Raw genomic sequence first — 16,367 nt, forward strand, 5'->3', positions numbered from 1 at the left:
TGAGTCAAGGCCTGCACACAAGGGAAAATCCTGTTTTATTTAAGTACTACTCTGGGTTGCCTGGATGGGAAATTGTCTATAGATACTCATCTCTGGTTGAGGTTTAAAAAAATAAAAAAATATTGTCTCAGATCTTAACAAACCAGCTAGTGACAGAAATCAGCAGAGGGTCTCTACGAAGCAGCCTCAGTGTCGCTTTTCCATCCTCCTCAGGGTTGCTTTGATGTTGCCATCAGAGCCTGCAGAGCCAGAGATGCCTCTGGGCAGTGCCTGAGCTGGGAGGTCTCTGCCGGGCAGAGCTGAGCCCCCAGGGCTGGGCTGGGCTCTGGCAGCACTGGCAGGGCCCAGCCCTGGGCACAGGGAAGCAGCTGCTGGCAGGGACAGCTCCAGGCAGCAGAGCCCTGGGCAGGCAGTGGGGGGAAAGTGCCCCCAAGCTGTGCTGGGATATTTGAAGTCCCTCTCCAAACACAGCTATTGCATGATTACGTTTTTTACAGACCTCCATGCCAAGACATTGCAAATGTCCAACAGCAGCTCCATCAGGCACTTCCTCCTGCTGGCATTGGCAGACACGCGGCAGCTGCAGCTCCTGCACTTCTGCCTCTTGCTGGGCATCTCCCTGGCTGCCCTCCTGGGCAACGGCCTCATCATCAGCGCCATAGCCTGCGGCCACCACCTGCACACGCCCATGTTCTTCTTCCTGCTCACCCTGGCCCTCACTGACCTGGGCTCCATCTGAACCCCTGTCCCCAAAGCCATGCACAATTCCCTCTGGGACACCAGGAACATCTCCTACACTGGATGTGCCACACAGCTCTTTTTCTTTATGTTCTTCCTGTCAGCAGAGTATTTCCTCCTGACCGTCATGTGCTACGACCGCTACGTGTCCATCTGCAAACCTCTGCACTACGGAACCCTCCTGGGCAGCAGAGCTTGTGCCCACATGGCAGCAGCTGCCTGGGCCAGTGCCTTTCTCTTTTCGCTGATCCACACAGCCAATACATTTTCCCTGCCCCTGTGCCGTGGCAATAACCTGGGCCAGTTCTTCTGTGAAATCCCACAGATCCTCAAGCTCTCCTGCTCCAAATCCCACCTCAGGGAATTTGGGCTCATCGTAGTTATTGCCTGTTTAGGTTTTGGCTGTTTTGTGTTCATTGTTTTCTCCTATGTGCAGATCTTCAGGGCTGTGCTGAGGATCCCCTCTGAGCAGGGACAGCACAAAGCCTTTTCCACCTGCCTCCCTCATCTGGCCGTGGTCTCCCTGTTTGTCAGCACTGGCATATTTGCCTACGTGAAGCCCCCATCCATCTCCTCCCCATCCCTGGATCTGGCCCTGTCAGTTCTGTACTCGGTGGTGCCTCCAGCCCTGAACGCCCTCATCTACAGCCTGAGGAACCAGGAGCTCAAGAAATCTCTCAGGGCTCTGATGTCTCGATCCTTTTCAGCTACCACACACTTCCAGCTTCTTTCTGACATTGGCCCCTGGTGCACATCATGACAGGCCAAGTTTCTCCTTATTTATATTTCTTCCAATTCTGATGCTGTTGTCATCAAAGCACAGATGGTATTCATTATCTCCAATTTAAAATTATCCCCCTTTTTTTGACCCAGAAACTTCATGTAAATGAGGATTTTCACATTGTATTTATTTGAAATAAATGAACTTGCAACAATATTTTTGTCTTATTCTACTATCACCAGTAGAGCAGCAATGAGCAGAAATTGGCTCAGTTTTGTGGCTGCCCCCGCTTTGGGATGGGCCCTGGGCCTGGAGCAGGAGCAGCTCTTGAGGGCCCAAGACCGAGGCTCTTGTGCTGCCCTAGGCAGATGGGATGGCAGCAGGGGCTGCAGAGCTCTCAGCACCTCAGGCAGAGGGGAGCAGGGCAGCCAGGGAGCCTCCTTTGGCCTTGGCCAAGCACCTTCCCCCATGCCTGGGGCTGAGTCCTGTGGCAACTGCAGCTGCTGCTGTGCCCTTGCCAGGGGCTGAGGCCATGGGGCAGTGCCCAGAGCAGCCTGGCCTCAACAGAGCTGTGGGGCCAGAGTCGGCTGGGCTGGGGAGAGGCCCTTGGTGCTGCCCAGAGCTCAGGGCAGCTGGCAGAGCTTGTAGGGAGCTGGGCTGGGCTCAGAGAGCCTGGCCCAGAAACCTTCAGTGTCCATCTCAGCCTGGCTGAGCGTGCAGGGGCAGTACTCAGGCCAGGCCTTGTGGGGCAGGGCCAGTGCCTGTGCAAGGCATTGAAAACAGGCAAGTGGCCCAGAGAGGAGGCTGCTCTGTGCCCTTGGTGGCATGGACAAAGCAGGGAGGGGGTCCAGGACATTTGTCAGTTCCAGCCTCTGCACCCAGCCCTTGGCAGCCCTGGCTGCTGAGCCCAGCTTTGGCCTGGGCTGAGTTTGGCTGTGGCCCAGCTCCATCCTCCTGCGGGACTCCGGGCCTGTTCCCAGCCAGGACCAGCCCAGGCCGGCCTCTCTGCTGGCCCAGAAACTGGCAGAGCCCGGGGCAGGGCTGTCTGAGCAGCCCACAGGTGCCACGGGCGCTGCAGGAGCTGGCAGAGGCTGCTCAGTAGGGAGGCCATGGGGCACAGAGCCCCAAGGCTGCTGTGGGCACCGTGGCACAGGGGCCGTTCCCTGCCGCAATGCTCCTGGCCTGGGCTGGGCCTGCACAGGGGCTGGGCCATCATGGCTGGGCCAGCACAGGGCCACAAAGGGGCCACGCAGCCACTGCTGGGGCTGACAGCAAGGCCAGGCACACACAAGAAATTGCTGAGCATGGCCTGTGCTGGCCAGGCTTGACTGTGCCAAAGGCAGAGCTCAGCTGCCCTTGGGGCTGCAGCAATACTCCAGAGCCCAAAGAGCCTCCATGGCTGTGCTGGAGACCAAGGCTGCAGGAGGGAAATGCAGGGCTGCTGTGGGATTGGGAGGGCATTGAATTCCAACACACACCTCAGCTCTCTGATGATCCGGGCACCATGCTGGACCCTGTTTCATGCTGGACCCTGTTTCAGACTGGAGCAGAGCAGATGTTGATAGGACAGGAGCCCTGCAGGGCTGTCAGGGACCTGTAGCTTGCAAGGTGCTCTGCTCTCCCTCTGGTGCTTTCAGAGAGATCCAATCCCAGCAGGGCACCTCAGGGCACAAGTGGCACTGCTGTTCATGGGCACACAATGGATGTTTGGCTGGAAAGGGACACAGATGTAAATACCTGTTTGATTTTTTTGTATACAAGCAAATCTTAATTACCTGGGTGTTTTGAGTACTTCTAAGAATTGGCAAAGTATTCCTGCCAAGAAAAGGAATTTCCTGGATTTCCTGGATCCTTCTACTGATGGGAGAAGAAGGAATACTGGTCCTCTACTCTTGTCACCAACATTCAGTCTAATATGTAATGACCCTCTTCCTTCAGGTGTTTCCAGCTCTCCTGTTTAAATGGCCATGTCTAAGGACATGTCTTCATTTAGAGCAGCTGGATCTATGTCCTTCCCCTTTCTTCCAGTTTTCTTCCTGCAGCTGTTTTCTGGCCATTTCAATGAGTCTCCCTTGACCGGCTTCATGGTTTGACCTTAAGGGAGTTGCCTACTCTTTCAGAAGTTTAAATAACTCCTTTGTCAGCATCTTAGTTGTAGTTCTATCTATTCTATCACCTCTTCTTATGCCTTTGTCTAAAATCCTTCCTTTATGGCTATCCTTTGTGGACGATGGACATGTCAGATATTGCTGAGATGTCACAAGGAACTGAAGGAAGTGTTTTGATGTTTAGTAAATTTTATCACGGTCACAATTTTTATGTTGGCCATGAAGAAAAACCTTTCTGTGTCTCTGAGTCTCACCAGTTCCTGGTCCCTCAAAGGACACAAACCTGATGAGTTGTGGTTCCCACTCTGGGGGCTGCACTTGGACCTCCCTCCATAGCCAGAGCAGAGCTCCCTTGTCCCACAAAGTCCCTGGCAATGCAGGGATGAAGGAAAAAGGACAGGCTGTGGGGATCAGGGGGATGGCAGACTCAGGGAGAAGAATGACTTTTGCATTTGATGGAGCTATGCCTCCCCTTGGCTTTGCTGGATGACAAGAAATGAACATCCCTCTGTGTCTCTGGCAGTCCTTCTCCAAGGAAAGCAGGTGGGAGTTGGAGCCAAGGAGCTGAAAGCTGCAGGTGCAGCCTGGGCTGGAGGGAGCTCAGATTTGCACAAGGCTGCTCTGAGTGCCAGGGCTTGGATGGGGAAATGGTGGGGTGGGGGTAGGGACAGAGTGTGATTGATTGTCAGCCATGAAGGGTCTTGATTTTCATATCTATGAAAACTGCATGAGGAGGTACTGGGATTCAGTGTCAATTGGAGATTGCACATATCAATGTATTAACAGGAAAAAAAAATACAGAACTTAAAAAATCTTTTCGCCTGCCTTTTTAAATACAGCATATTCACTTTGAATAGGCTTCTGAAATCTGCCCGATTAACCACAAAAGATTTGAAAATTAAAATCCAATTATTCTCAGAGGCTTGGTTTGTTAAGGTGTTCTGAATGTTAATGAGCCCTGCCACACTGAATTCCTGCAATGAAGAACTGAAGGCTGAACAAGCCTCTGGAGCAGTGAAATTCAGCAGCAGCCTCCAATTTGCTGAGGATGTCAGCAGCCCCCACTGAGGCCATCCCTGCCCATAGACCGTGGGGGAATGGACAGACAAGGAGAGCATCCCTGGGGCTGGGGCAGCACAACTCAGAGGCACCAGCAGCTCCAGCTGGGCAATGGAGTGTGGAATGTGGCTGGGAAAGCCCTGCCTGGGCTGTGCCAAGCAGGACAGACAAGCCCTGACTCCCATCCTCCAAACAATTCTCTCAAACAAGAAGACATCTAAAAGGAATTACAGTTGTTTGTGTATTCTGAGTTGGACTCCCTGGAGAAATATGAACAAGAGATTCTGAGGAGCTCAAAAGAACATAATAGCCTTTACTGGGTACTTTAGAAAATCAGAGAAACTTTGGCAAAATGTTTAATACAACCTTCAATCAACAGCAAATACTTTTCAAAGCATTATTTTGGCCCATTCAATTTCATAAACACTAAACCTGTTCAATTTGAAATTAATCAAAATTTTAAAGAGGTTCGAAAGAGAATAAGACGACATAGAAAGAGAGAAAGGCAAAAATTATTTAGAGAAGCACACACACAGCTACCACCTCCTGGATTTCAGTGGTGCACAAATGGAAATTCCAAGAGGATACAGGGTCCAGATGTGTGCTTGCCATGTGGTCTTAAATACCACAAGCCTTAAATTCCCCTTGGTCTTGCTGGGCCCTTCCCCCAGGTGGGAGTTGGGCTCATTTCGTCCCTCAGGAGCTGGGCTGGGGCAGCAGAGGTGGCTGTGGAGCATTGCCTGTGCTGTGCCAGGGACTGGCAGACACTGCTGGGCTGGGATAGAGGCTCTGGGGGGATTGGGGTCACAGGGCAGGGCAGGGCTGGGGTTACAGGGCAGGGCAAGGCTGGACCTGCCCCTTCCTCCCCCACACATGAAATGTTTTTAGCCAAAAGTCTCCTCTAGCCTGGCACAACAGGGAATGTTGGAAGTGGAACCCAAATTTCATGGGCACCTGGACAAGGACAGTTCCCTTCCAAAGAAAGGAAAGCCCTAGTTCTCAGTTCATATTTTGTTTGATTGCCTTAATTTTGGAGGTTTGTTTTGTTTTGTTTTTTGTTTTGTTTTGGTTTGGTTTGTTTTGTTTTGTTTCCTTGGTGCACCTGAAGTGTCCAGTCAGGAGCAGAGTGACTCTTGCCAAGGAACTTTATGCTGCTGTCCCTTAATATTAAATCTGGTTTTTGCTGCTCCCTTGCTGGGGATTTTTTCAGCTCTCTCAAGCTCTCATTTGTGACAAGGTGAAGGAGCCCTGGCCCAGGCTGTGGCCCTGGGGGACACGGGGACACTGCCAGGGGGCCCCTGTCCCCCTGTGCCACCCCCAGGGCCCCGGCCCCCCGTCCCCATGTCAGGCTCTGGGGTCGATCTCGTGGAACATCCTCTGGGGGAGGCTGTGGGGCCGGGGCCGGGGGGACCCAGGGGGACAGGGGACCCCGCTGTGCACGAGCAGGGTTGGACTGCTCTGGGGGGAACTGTGAGGGGGGCTGGGGCAGAGTGACCTCCCCAGTGACCTCACACAGCCCCTGTGATGTCACACAGCCATCTGTGATGTCACACAATCCCTGTGATGTCACAGCCCATGCTGGGATGTCACGAATCCCCTTGTGATATCACAGAGCCAATGCTGGCATATCACTCTGTGATGTCATACAGCTGCCTCCTAGGATGTCACTGCATGTTGTCTGACGTCACGGACTGTTCTGTGATGTTACTCAGACACCCAGTGATACCACAACCCACTCTGATGCCACAGAGCCACCCTCCATGATGGCAGAGTCTGGTCTATGGTGTCACATCCTACCCTATCATGTCACAGTCACATCTGTGATGTCACAATCCCCTCAGTGAGGTCATACAATCCTCTCTGTGATGTCATATTGCCACTCTGTAATGTCACCGCACACATTTTGATCTCACAGCCTGCTCTATGATGTCATACAGCCATGCCATGATGTCACAACCTGCTCTGTGATGTCACACAATTCCCTTTATGATGCTGCAGCTGCTCAATGACCTCACACAATAAACACTTTGATATCAGAGCCCAATCTGTGACCTCACACAGCCCACTCTGTGTTGTCCCAAAGCCCCTTGCTGACATCCCAGCTGCTCTGTGCCTCTATGACGCAGCCACAGAGGTGCTGCTGTGACACAGCCCCTTCTGGGACATGCCACAGTCCCTGCCAGTGCTGAGCCCCTGTGAGCTCTGTCTGTGCCCTGCTGGTGTCCCTGAGGGGCCCTGGCAGTGCCCCAGCCCTGCTGGGCTGTGCACAGGAGCTGCTCCTGGCCAGAGCTGTCTCTCCGCAGCGCTGCCCTTGCCAGGTGCTGCCTCTGGGCCAGGAGCCCGGCCCAGCTCAGCAGCACAGACACAGCACAAGGACTTTAATGAACCTCTGGGGCTTTGGTGCTCTTTGCATCAGACTCAGTCCCTCAGAGTGTGCTCAAAAAACTTATCAGGGACTCAGAAAGTGATTGAAACACAGAAGTTTCTCATACTTTAAAAAGATCCGTCTGAGGGACAAGACTGAGAAAGTGTCCCCAGGTTCCAGCTAGAGCACAACACTGCAGGCAGGGATGACAGGTGGGGACAAGCAAGGGAAAGGTGTCTCTGGTGCTGAGCAAACCTGCGCGTCTGTCCCTGCAGGCTGTCAGCATCCCACGGCTGCCCCACCTGGCTGGCCCCTTCCTTTGCTGACAGCTCTGCCTCCTGCCTGCCTCTGCCTGTCCCCACAAAGCCTTGGGCTGCTCCAGGCTCCTTCAGGGGACATGCTGCACCACATCCCTGCCCTGGCAGGGAAATTCCTTTCTCCTGGTGTCCGCTCTGCACCTCCCCAGCTGCCTTTGGTGCCATTATTTTTTTTAAAATCTTATATCCTCTATAAAGAAAAGCTCCAGCATCTCTGAAACCACCCTTCAATCCCTCCCAGGGCTCTCCTCTGCTGTCCTCAGTCTCCACCCCACTGAGCACAGAGCTCCTGTGTCCCTATACAGTGGTCAAATGCCTGATGCCAGAAGCACCTGGACAAGAGCGACAGTTCTTTTTTATAGGAGGAAACCACACAACCCCAGGGTTTTGAAGGCAGATGAGAAGCAGTCACCAGAGGCCAAGACCAGCCAGACCTGTCTGTTCTTGCAGCTTTTGGCTGAAAACAACCCTTGGATATATGGGGAGTTTTAGGGGTGGAATTCCCTTTCCGCCATGGGTTCCTGGACTGGAATGACAGTTCTCCATAGAAAGGAAATGGTAGAGCCCCAATGTTTCAAAGGCTGATTAGAGGCCGCCCCAAGGAGGCCAAGGCAGTCAGACCTGTTTTCAGGGGAGAATCCTCGGACAGACAGAATTTGGGAGGCCAAACCCCACTTTTGTCTAGGGCCAACTGGATGAGAAGGACAGTTCTTTTCCATAGGGAGGAAAATACAGAGCCCCAGTGTTTCAAAGGCAGATGAGAGCTGACTCTCAGACAACCAAGGGAACCTAAATAGTCGTGGCAGCTTTAATCTGGGAGCTATCCTTGGATATAACAAATTTTGGAGGCAGATTCTCAACTTTTGCCATGGATGCCTGGACTTGAAAGAAGTTTTTTCCATGGGAAGAAAAGCACAGGCTCCCAGTGTTTTGAAGGCTGATGAGAGGTGGCCCCCAAGAAGCCAAGGCCAGCCAGAGCTGTCTGTCCTGGCAGGTTTCATATGGAAATAATCCTTGCATATAATCAAATTTGGAGAAGGAATCCCAGTTTCAGCCATGAACCCCTGGAGGAGAAAGGCAGTCCTTTCCCACAGGAAGGAAAACACAGAATTCTAAGGTTTCAGGGGCTGATGAGAAATGACCCCCAACATGCCAAGGTCAGCTGAATCTGTCAGGCAGCCCCCAGAAGGTCCAGCCAATCAGACCTGTTCCATTTTCTGGGATCTATTGGGGCTCTGAAAGATCACAACGGCCCCTTAGTTCCATGAGGCCCTGCAGGATCACAACAGATCTTTGTTTCCATGAGGCCCAGTGATATAACAATGGTCTCCTTGGCTCCAAGAGGCCTTACAGTGTCAAAATGGCTTCCTTGTTTCCATGGGACTGCGTAATGCCACAATGGCCCCTTGGTTCCACCAGGCCTGGATGTGTTACACTGGCCACTTGCTTCCATGGGGACCTGCAGTGACACAATGGCACCTTGCTTCCATGAGATCTTGCAGTGTCACAGTGTCTGTCTTGGTTATATAAAGGCCCTGTGGTGACAGAGTGGCCCCTTGGTTCCAGTGAATCCTGAAGTGTCATAATGATCTCCATGGTTCCATGAGGCCCCACAATGTCACAATGGACTTTTGGTTCCATGAGCTGTTGTACTGCCAAAAATTTGATGGTATCACACTGGACCCTTGGCTCTATGGGGACTCACAATGTCAGAAGTGTCTTCTTGGTTCCATGAGGCCTTGCAGAGCCCCTTGATTCAACGAGGCCTCAAAGTGTCATAATGGCCTCCAGGATTCCATGGGGCTCTGCAATGTCACAATGGACCTTTGGTTCCATGTGTTCCAGCAATGTTCCATGCATCCTTAGTTCCATGGGGCCCTGTAGTGTCACAATGGACTCCTTGGTGCCACACAGTGCCACACAGCGTGACAGCTGCCATTTGGCCTGCCAACACTCCATGGTGCCACAATGATTCCTTGCTTCCCAGAGGCATTCTAGTGTCACTATGGCCCCTTGGTTCAGTGAGGCTTTTGGTGTCAGAATAGTCTCCATGATCCCGTAAGGCCTTGCAGTGTCACAACAGACCATTGGTTTAATGGAGCCCCAGAGTGTCATTGTGGTCCCCTTGGCTCCACAAGGCTCTGAAATGCAACAATGGCCCTTTGGTTTCACAAGGCCTCAAAGTGTAAAAAAGGCTTCCATGGTTCCATGAGGCCCTGCTCACGGACCTTTGGTTCCATGATGTCCCGGAGTGTCACAATGGTATCCTTGGTTCCATTGGACCCTTCATCCCGTGGAGACCCGCAGGAATCACTGTAGTCCCTTGGTTCCATGAGACCCTGCCATGCTATAGTGGGTCCCAAAGTGTCAGAACAGTCTCCATTGTTCCATGAAGACCCACAAATTCACTTTCATCCCTGTGGTTCCCCTAGGCCCCACAGTGGAACAATGGACTCTTGGTTCCATGAGGCTCCTCAGTCCCAATGGTCTCCTTGGATCCACAGTGTCACAGTGGCCCCTTGGCTTCATGTGGCTACGCCGTGTCACAATGGCTCATGGTTCCAAGAGGCCAACGAGTTTAACAACGGATCCTTGGTTCCACAAGGCCTTGCTGTGTCACAATGCACCCTTGGTTCCATGAGCTTTCACACAGCCACAGGAGTCTCCTTGGTTCCACAGTGTCACCATGGTTCCTTTGTTCCATGAGGTTCCATAGTAGAACATGGTCACCTTGGTTCTGTGAGGCTCTGCAGTGTCACAATGGACCCATAGTTCCACAAGGCCTTGCTGTGTCACAATGGTCCCTTGGTTCCAACAGGTTTTTCAGTGTCACAATGCTCTTCTTGGATCTGCAGTATCTCAATGTGGTGTATCACAATTGGTTCAATGTGGCCCCAATGTGCGAAAATGGATTTTGGTTCCATGGGGTTCCGCTGTGTCACAATGGACCCTTTGTTCAATGAGTTTGCTCAGTGTCTCAGCTGACTCCTTGGTTCTGTCAGGCTGCACTGCCACCAAATCTCCGAAATATCAGAATAAGACTCGTTAACACTAATTTGCTATTTAAGTGGGTATCATTTATTCAGGCCTGAGGTCTAGCGAGGGATAACTCCTAACCTTATGTGGACATGTAATTCTACCAGTGTCACTAAATGTGTATTACAATTTACCAATAACCCTAAAACCCACTCCAAGTTCCCAGATTCAGACCTTTTTTCTGTCACTGCATTCTTGAGCCAGATGTCTTCATCTCCTCTTCCAACCATTCCTGCTGGGAAAGCAGTCCCTCAATGCCTTGTTTCTTGGCTGAAAGTTCACAGGCACAATAAAAATTGAATTAAACCTTTTGATATCAAGCGCAAGGCTTTGTGTGGGCAGGCAGAGGCAGGCAGGAGGCAGAGCTGTCAGCAAAGGAAGGGCCCAGCCAGGTGGGGCAGCCGGGGGATGCCGACAGCCTGCAGGGACAGAGGCGCAGGGCAGGGACACCGTGGGACAGCCTGGGCTGCACAGGGCACAGGGATGGGCAGCAGCTGCAAGACAGCCCTGCCAGAGCCATCTTGGGCAGCACTTTGGCCATGGCTGCTGGCCCTGGGGCCAGGAGGGGACAAGTGACCCTTGCAGGGCTGGGGCCTCATTGCCTCCTTGTCCCTGCTCAGCAGCCTGGCAGGGGCCGCCTCATGGTCCTGCCCTTGGCATTGCACATCCCCACATGCCAGTGCCCATCCCGGGAAGAGCCCTGAGCAAGGAGGGAGGGACAGGATCTGCATGGCCAGGGGCTGGGGCTCAGGCCTTGGCCCTTTGCATTCCTGAACCACATCGAGGTTTGCTCAGCACCAGAGACACCTTTGCCTTGTTTGTCCCCACCTGTCATCACTGCCTGCAGTGTTGTGCTCTAGCTGGAACCTGGGGACACTTTCTCACTTGTGTCCCAGAGGGAGAGCAGAGCACCTTGCAAGCTGCAGGTCCCTGACAGCCCTGCAGGGCTCCTGTCCTATCAACATCTGCTCTACTGCAGTCTAAAACAGGGCCCAGCATGGTGCCTGGATCATCAGAGAGCTGAGGTGTCTGCTGGAAAAGTGACACTGATGCTGCCTGTGAAAGGCCCTGAGCTGATTTCTGTCACTGCCTGGTTTATTCAAGTCTGTAAGATTTTTTTTTTGTATTTATTCTCCACCTGAACTGAGAGATGATAGCTATAAGCAATTTCTATTCAGGCAACACAGTGCAGTAGATTAAAAAAGCAGGATTTTCCCTTTTATGCAGCCCCTGCCTTCCTGCACTCCCTGTATAAGGTACTTGGAAATGTTCTGCAGTTAAATGTCATGCTAGGAGAATGGCTGATCAGTGCAGTATCCTCCCCACACTATGAGAACACTCCCAAGCCTGACCAGCTGTCTCCTCACACCCAGATCTTGTCCCCCAGTGCTGGGAGCAGCTGCCACGGCTGGTGGAGAGCTGTCCCTGGAAGGCAGCAGAGTCCCTGCCCCAGCACGGCGCCCTGGGCTGCAGGACCCTGCTCTGCAGCACAGCCCTGGGCACCCCTGGTTGCTCTGCACAAGAGACAATCAGAGAATGTACTCACAGGGTCTGTAGGCAGTGGGATGTTGCAGCTTTAGGAGATGGCTCCAGGAGCTGCAGCTGCATTGTCCTGCAGCCAGAGGTTCCTGTGCCAAGGGCTGGCATTGATTGTGCCCCAGGCATTTCTCAGCACCTTCCCAGCCCTGACTGATTGAAGCTCTCTGTGCCTCTGTGCTGTGCCCAGGGTGGCTGCAGGCAGTGCCCCAGCCCTGCTGGGCTGGCAGAAGAGATGCTCATCAAGAGAAATGTGCTTTTTTTTGAATCTCTTCTTGGTTACCAGGAGCTGCCTCTGTGCCAGGAGCCCAGCCCAGCTCAGCAGCACAGACACAGCACAAGGACTTTAATGAGCCTCTGGGGCTTTGTGTTCAGGCCCTGAACATCAGTCCCTGACAGGGAGCTGAAGAAACTTCTCCAGAACTATGTCAGAGTCCAACTCCAAAGTTTCTTGGATTTTAATGGGTCCCACTGAGGAACACAACAGGCCCCAGGCAGAGCAGAAAACTGGAGGCAGTGATGACAGGTGGGGACAAAGAGAAGCCAAGTCTTGGTGCCCTGGGGCACAGCAGCAGGGTCTGTGCTACCAAGGGCTGTGAGGAGACACCTTGTCCTGGGGCACAGGGGCCTCCTGACACAGCCCTAGCCAGGCTGGGCACTGTCAGCCCCTTGTCCTGCCCTCAGCATCCCCCCATAGCCCACATCACAGTGGCCTCAAAGATCTGCTGGAAGGAGTCCCTGGGGACCTTTGCTCAGGAATGGCTCTGGGGCCTCCTGGATGCTCCCTGCAGGGACTGCAGGTTTTTCAAAGGACTTTGGGTCTGTCTTTTGCTTTGAATTTCTGTGATGTTTTTGCAATCATGCCCTCCAATTATCTGCTGTAATTAGTCCCTGGAGCGGCTTTGTCAGTAACAAATCTCAGTGGGGCTCATTGCTACTTCAAGGTACTTCAGGTATTTTAAGGTACTTGTTGTTTCCATTTTGACACAGACTCTGGTGTTTCTCACAGACTCTGTGAGAGGTTTGTGCAATCACAGCCCCAACTATCTGGTTTAACAAGTCACTTGAGAGCTTTGTATTGTCACTCAGTGATGCCCATTAATGCCTTGAGATACTCAAGGTTTTTAAGGTAGTTTATGGATTTAAGAATACTTTTAGGTACTTTTAAGGTGTTTCCTTCTCAGTCTCTGAGAGGTTTTTGTGCCATCCTGACCTCCAGTTCTGTGGGATCTCAGCACCTCAGGACTGAGGTGCCGAGTCACCGAGACCACCCTTGGGGGGCTCGGGAGTCCTGGAATGTTGCCAGAAGTGTCTGGTGGCTGGACTTCAATCCTACACAGGAGACGACACCTGTATGAGGATAGGAGGATTTCACCGGGGTGAATGGTGAAGGGATGAGTTAATTAGAGAGTGAAACACAGGGTTTAGGATTTCTGTACAGGGGGGTTTAGAGAAGTAAGATGGAGGAATTGGGGCGTGTCCTGTCCTTCTTCTTCTTCTTCTTCTCCTCCATCTTCTGTGGTGATGTTGGCACTTTAGGATTGGTTATTACTAAAAGTGCACTGGTTAATAAGGTAAAAGGTATTGGGGAAAAATGATAAATATTGTATACGTAACTTTGAGTATTAAGATAGGTGACCGCCCCGGGGGGCTCGGAGTGTGCTCATGGCTGGCTGCTGAGCAGACCTCTGTCGGGCAGAGAGAAAATCTTTTAGATAAACAATTAATAAACACCGAGACCGAGAAAAGATCTGAAGCCTCTTCTCGTCCTTTGAAGTGCGGGCTGCCCAAGGCCACCCCGGGCCTTTCCAGGCTATCTAAACAGCCGGGAATCCGACACAGTTCTCTCCTGCAAGGAGTCCATGAGAAGCCTGTGTTGGGTATCTTCCCCCTTTCTGTTTTACAACAAAGATGGAACTGAAAGAATTTTGTAAGGCTTTCTAAAAGCATCCAAACAAATATGCGACAATTAGCAATACAACAACAACTAAGAGAATTAATAGTCCTGTTTTAGCTAGATATCATCCAACCCTTTAGTCATGTGGACTGGAAGAGTTTATTGACCCAATCTTTGTTTTCCATTTGAAGATTCTTGAACCCTTCAGTACCTTAATGCTGTTGTGGATTGACTCGCTGTGGCTGGAGAGCTTCATGCAACACTTGCCCTCAGAGTCTAAACAGCCATGCCCATGTGCCCAGAGTAAAAACTCAATTGCTGTTCTTCAAGGTGGCCTGTCTGATGGTCTCTATGTCTGAGAGCAGACCACTCAATATGAGGGAGGCAGCATTGGTTTGCTTACTTAACAGGCACTCAAGATGGTCTAATTGTCCTAAAGCTTTAGCTGCAGCCACCCAAAGTAGTCCAAACTGGGGGTGCTACCATCCCATACCTGGATTAAAGCTTTCAAAGCCATCTCTTTGATATCATTCAATACTGGGGATACCTGCTTCTTGGTCATCTGGTAGGCTGTGTTGTCCTTCTCCAGCTAGATGGTTGATTGGCAATTCCGCCCTTGCCTCATTATTAGCATAGTCTGCTATTAATTGATTTAGTAAACACTTCCATCCCCCTTCCCGCAGGGTGTGTTCTGTAGGTGACAAGAACATGGTCATAATATATGTTAAATCATAGCGGGTTCAGACATGTGCTCAAAACATGGCCATCATTAGGCCATTAAAACAAGGTAAGTCTTTCCTATGATCTTTAGCTGCCCTACACAGATCCTTGATTTCCCTGTAAACCAATGGCTGATACCTGGGATTATGCCCCCTTCTTTTATAACATCCTGGGGCAATGAGGGGTTTAGAGATTATTTGTCAGTCTCCTTCCTTAACTGCTTCTTTCTGGATCCTTTCCTGGGGATCTTCTGGGGTTGAGAGGAGAGGTGGCCTGGGGAATCCATACTGTCTTCTGGAGAGGAAGAATAACTCAGAGCAGAAACATTTGGATTAGAAACAGTGTGACAGTTGGGCTTAGTATCTTTGACCATGGGGGTATATTGTTGACAGAGAGTGAGGCAAAGGGCACTGCCATTTTGTCAGGTGTTGGGGAGGAAGGGCCTTGATTTAGGATGGCAGACTTCCAGGGTGGAGTTCTGCAGGCATGGACCAGGGTGAAGGTGGAATGATTGACAATGGGGCATCACCTGAAGTTTTGGGGGTGGAGTGTGGAGGTTTGTTCAGGGCGGAAGAGAAGGTTGTGGCAGCAGGAAGTGGAGGAGCCAGGTGGAGGAGGATGGTCGGGCTCCTGAGCCACATTCAGGCTCCTTCCATCTTAACTCTCCAGGGTATGATGCTCCAAGACTGCGTGGCCATTGCCATCTTGGACCATTGTGGAAGGTCTGAGAAAGGCAGGTTTGGGGGGAGGTCCCGAGTTAGGAGTGACCAACTGATTGAGTTTTCAACACACTATTGCTGGTCAAGGGTGGTGTGGAAGATCGGGAGCATGCGGGGTTCAATGGGGTCCCTTTTGATTGAAACTTTGTACAATTTAACTCCTACTGAGTCCCAAAATTTAGTGGTATGGACTTCGTCAGCAGACGTGTCTGGTAAGTTGTTAATGATCCACCTCATGATGGATTTTAATTTCTTCTTTGAAAATATTATATCATGATCAGTGAGAATTAAAGCATCCATATATGCTCCTTTCTACTTTGGACATCTGGCTGCCCATTTTTCTCTTTCTCTGCCTTATGGGGAAGAGCCACCGGAACTACCCAAATCAATTATGGGACATGGGTTCATATTGTAAAAACACAGTGGCAAAATGGGCAATAAAAGTCTTGCATTTCCCCAAACCCACCTGTAATCCTATGCAGCTGAAATCATCGTTGCCCCTGCAGATCCTGGGCAAGGTCCCTCGAAGCAATGATGAATCTGCTGGGCCCAGCACGATCCAAAATCCCAGGGAGCACTGGCCTATCCATCAGCTAACCCCAGCTGATGTGACTGACACAGGGAGCCCTGAATGTCAGGGTCACTCTTTGCGTGCCAAATGTCACAGTGAAGGTGGCTGTGACAAACCTCTCTGGTCCCCTGACTTCAGGGTGAGGGTGGCAAAAATGAAAAGGGGCAGGATCAATTGAGTTGTTTTAAAGGAACTTTATTAACAGGGTAAAAAACAATAAACATGGAGAAGTCGAGAACAGTATGAGGGGCAGGATCCAAAGACCTGAGACAAAGGGAAACCTACAACATGTACACTTGTGGATAGAACACTCTAGAACAATAACCATATAAGGAAACTGTTGGGAATTTAGCTGCTAAGGACTGGAAAAGTACCAAACCATGGCTAATTCCAAGTCCTGCACCTGCACAGATAGCAGTGTCCTTGGGCCTAGCTGTGGTAGGATAACAAACAGTGAAAGAGACATGAGAAAAGAGACATGTAACCCCTAAGGAATGAGGAAGAGTTGATAGTATAGTTTAACCAACAGATTGCTTAGCTTACAGAATATTCATAAGCTTATTACTCGCTGTATAAGTGT

At 51.2% G+C, this 16,367-nt stretch overlaps 1 pseudogene; it reads left to right on the top strand.

The window, feature by feature from the left end:
* The first annotated feature begins 520 nt into the window (after positions 1–520).
* On the top strand, positions 521–1,498 carry LOC135457337 (olfactory receptor 14A16-like; annotated as a pseudogene).
* The last annotated feature ends 14,869 nt before the right edge of the window (positions 1,499–16,367 follow it).

The sequence above is a fragment of the Zonotrichia leucophrys genome, chromosome 23 (genome assembly GCF_028769735.1).
Source record: "Zonotrichia leucophrys gambelii isolate GWCS_2022_RI chromosome 23, RI_Zleu_2.0, whole genome shotgun sequence".
Classification (NCBI taxonomy): Eukaryota; Metazoa; Chordata; class Aves; order Passeriformes; family Passerellidae; genus Zonotrichia; species Zonotrichia leucophrys.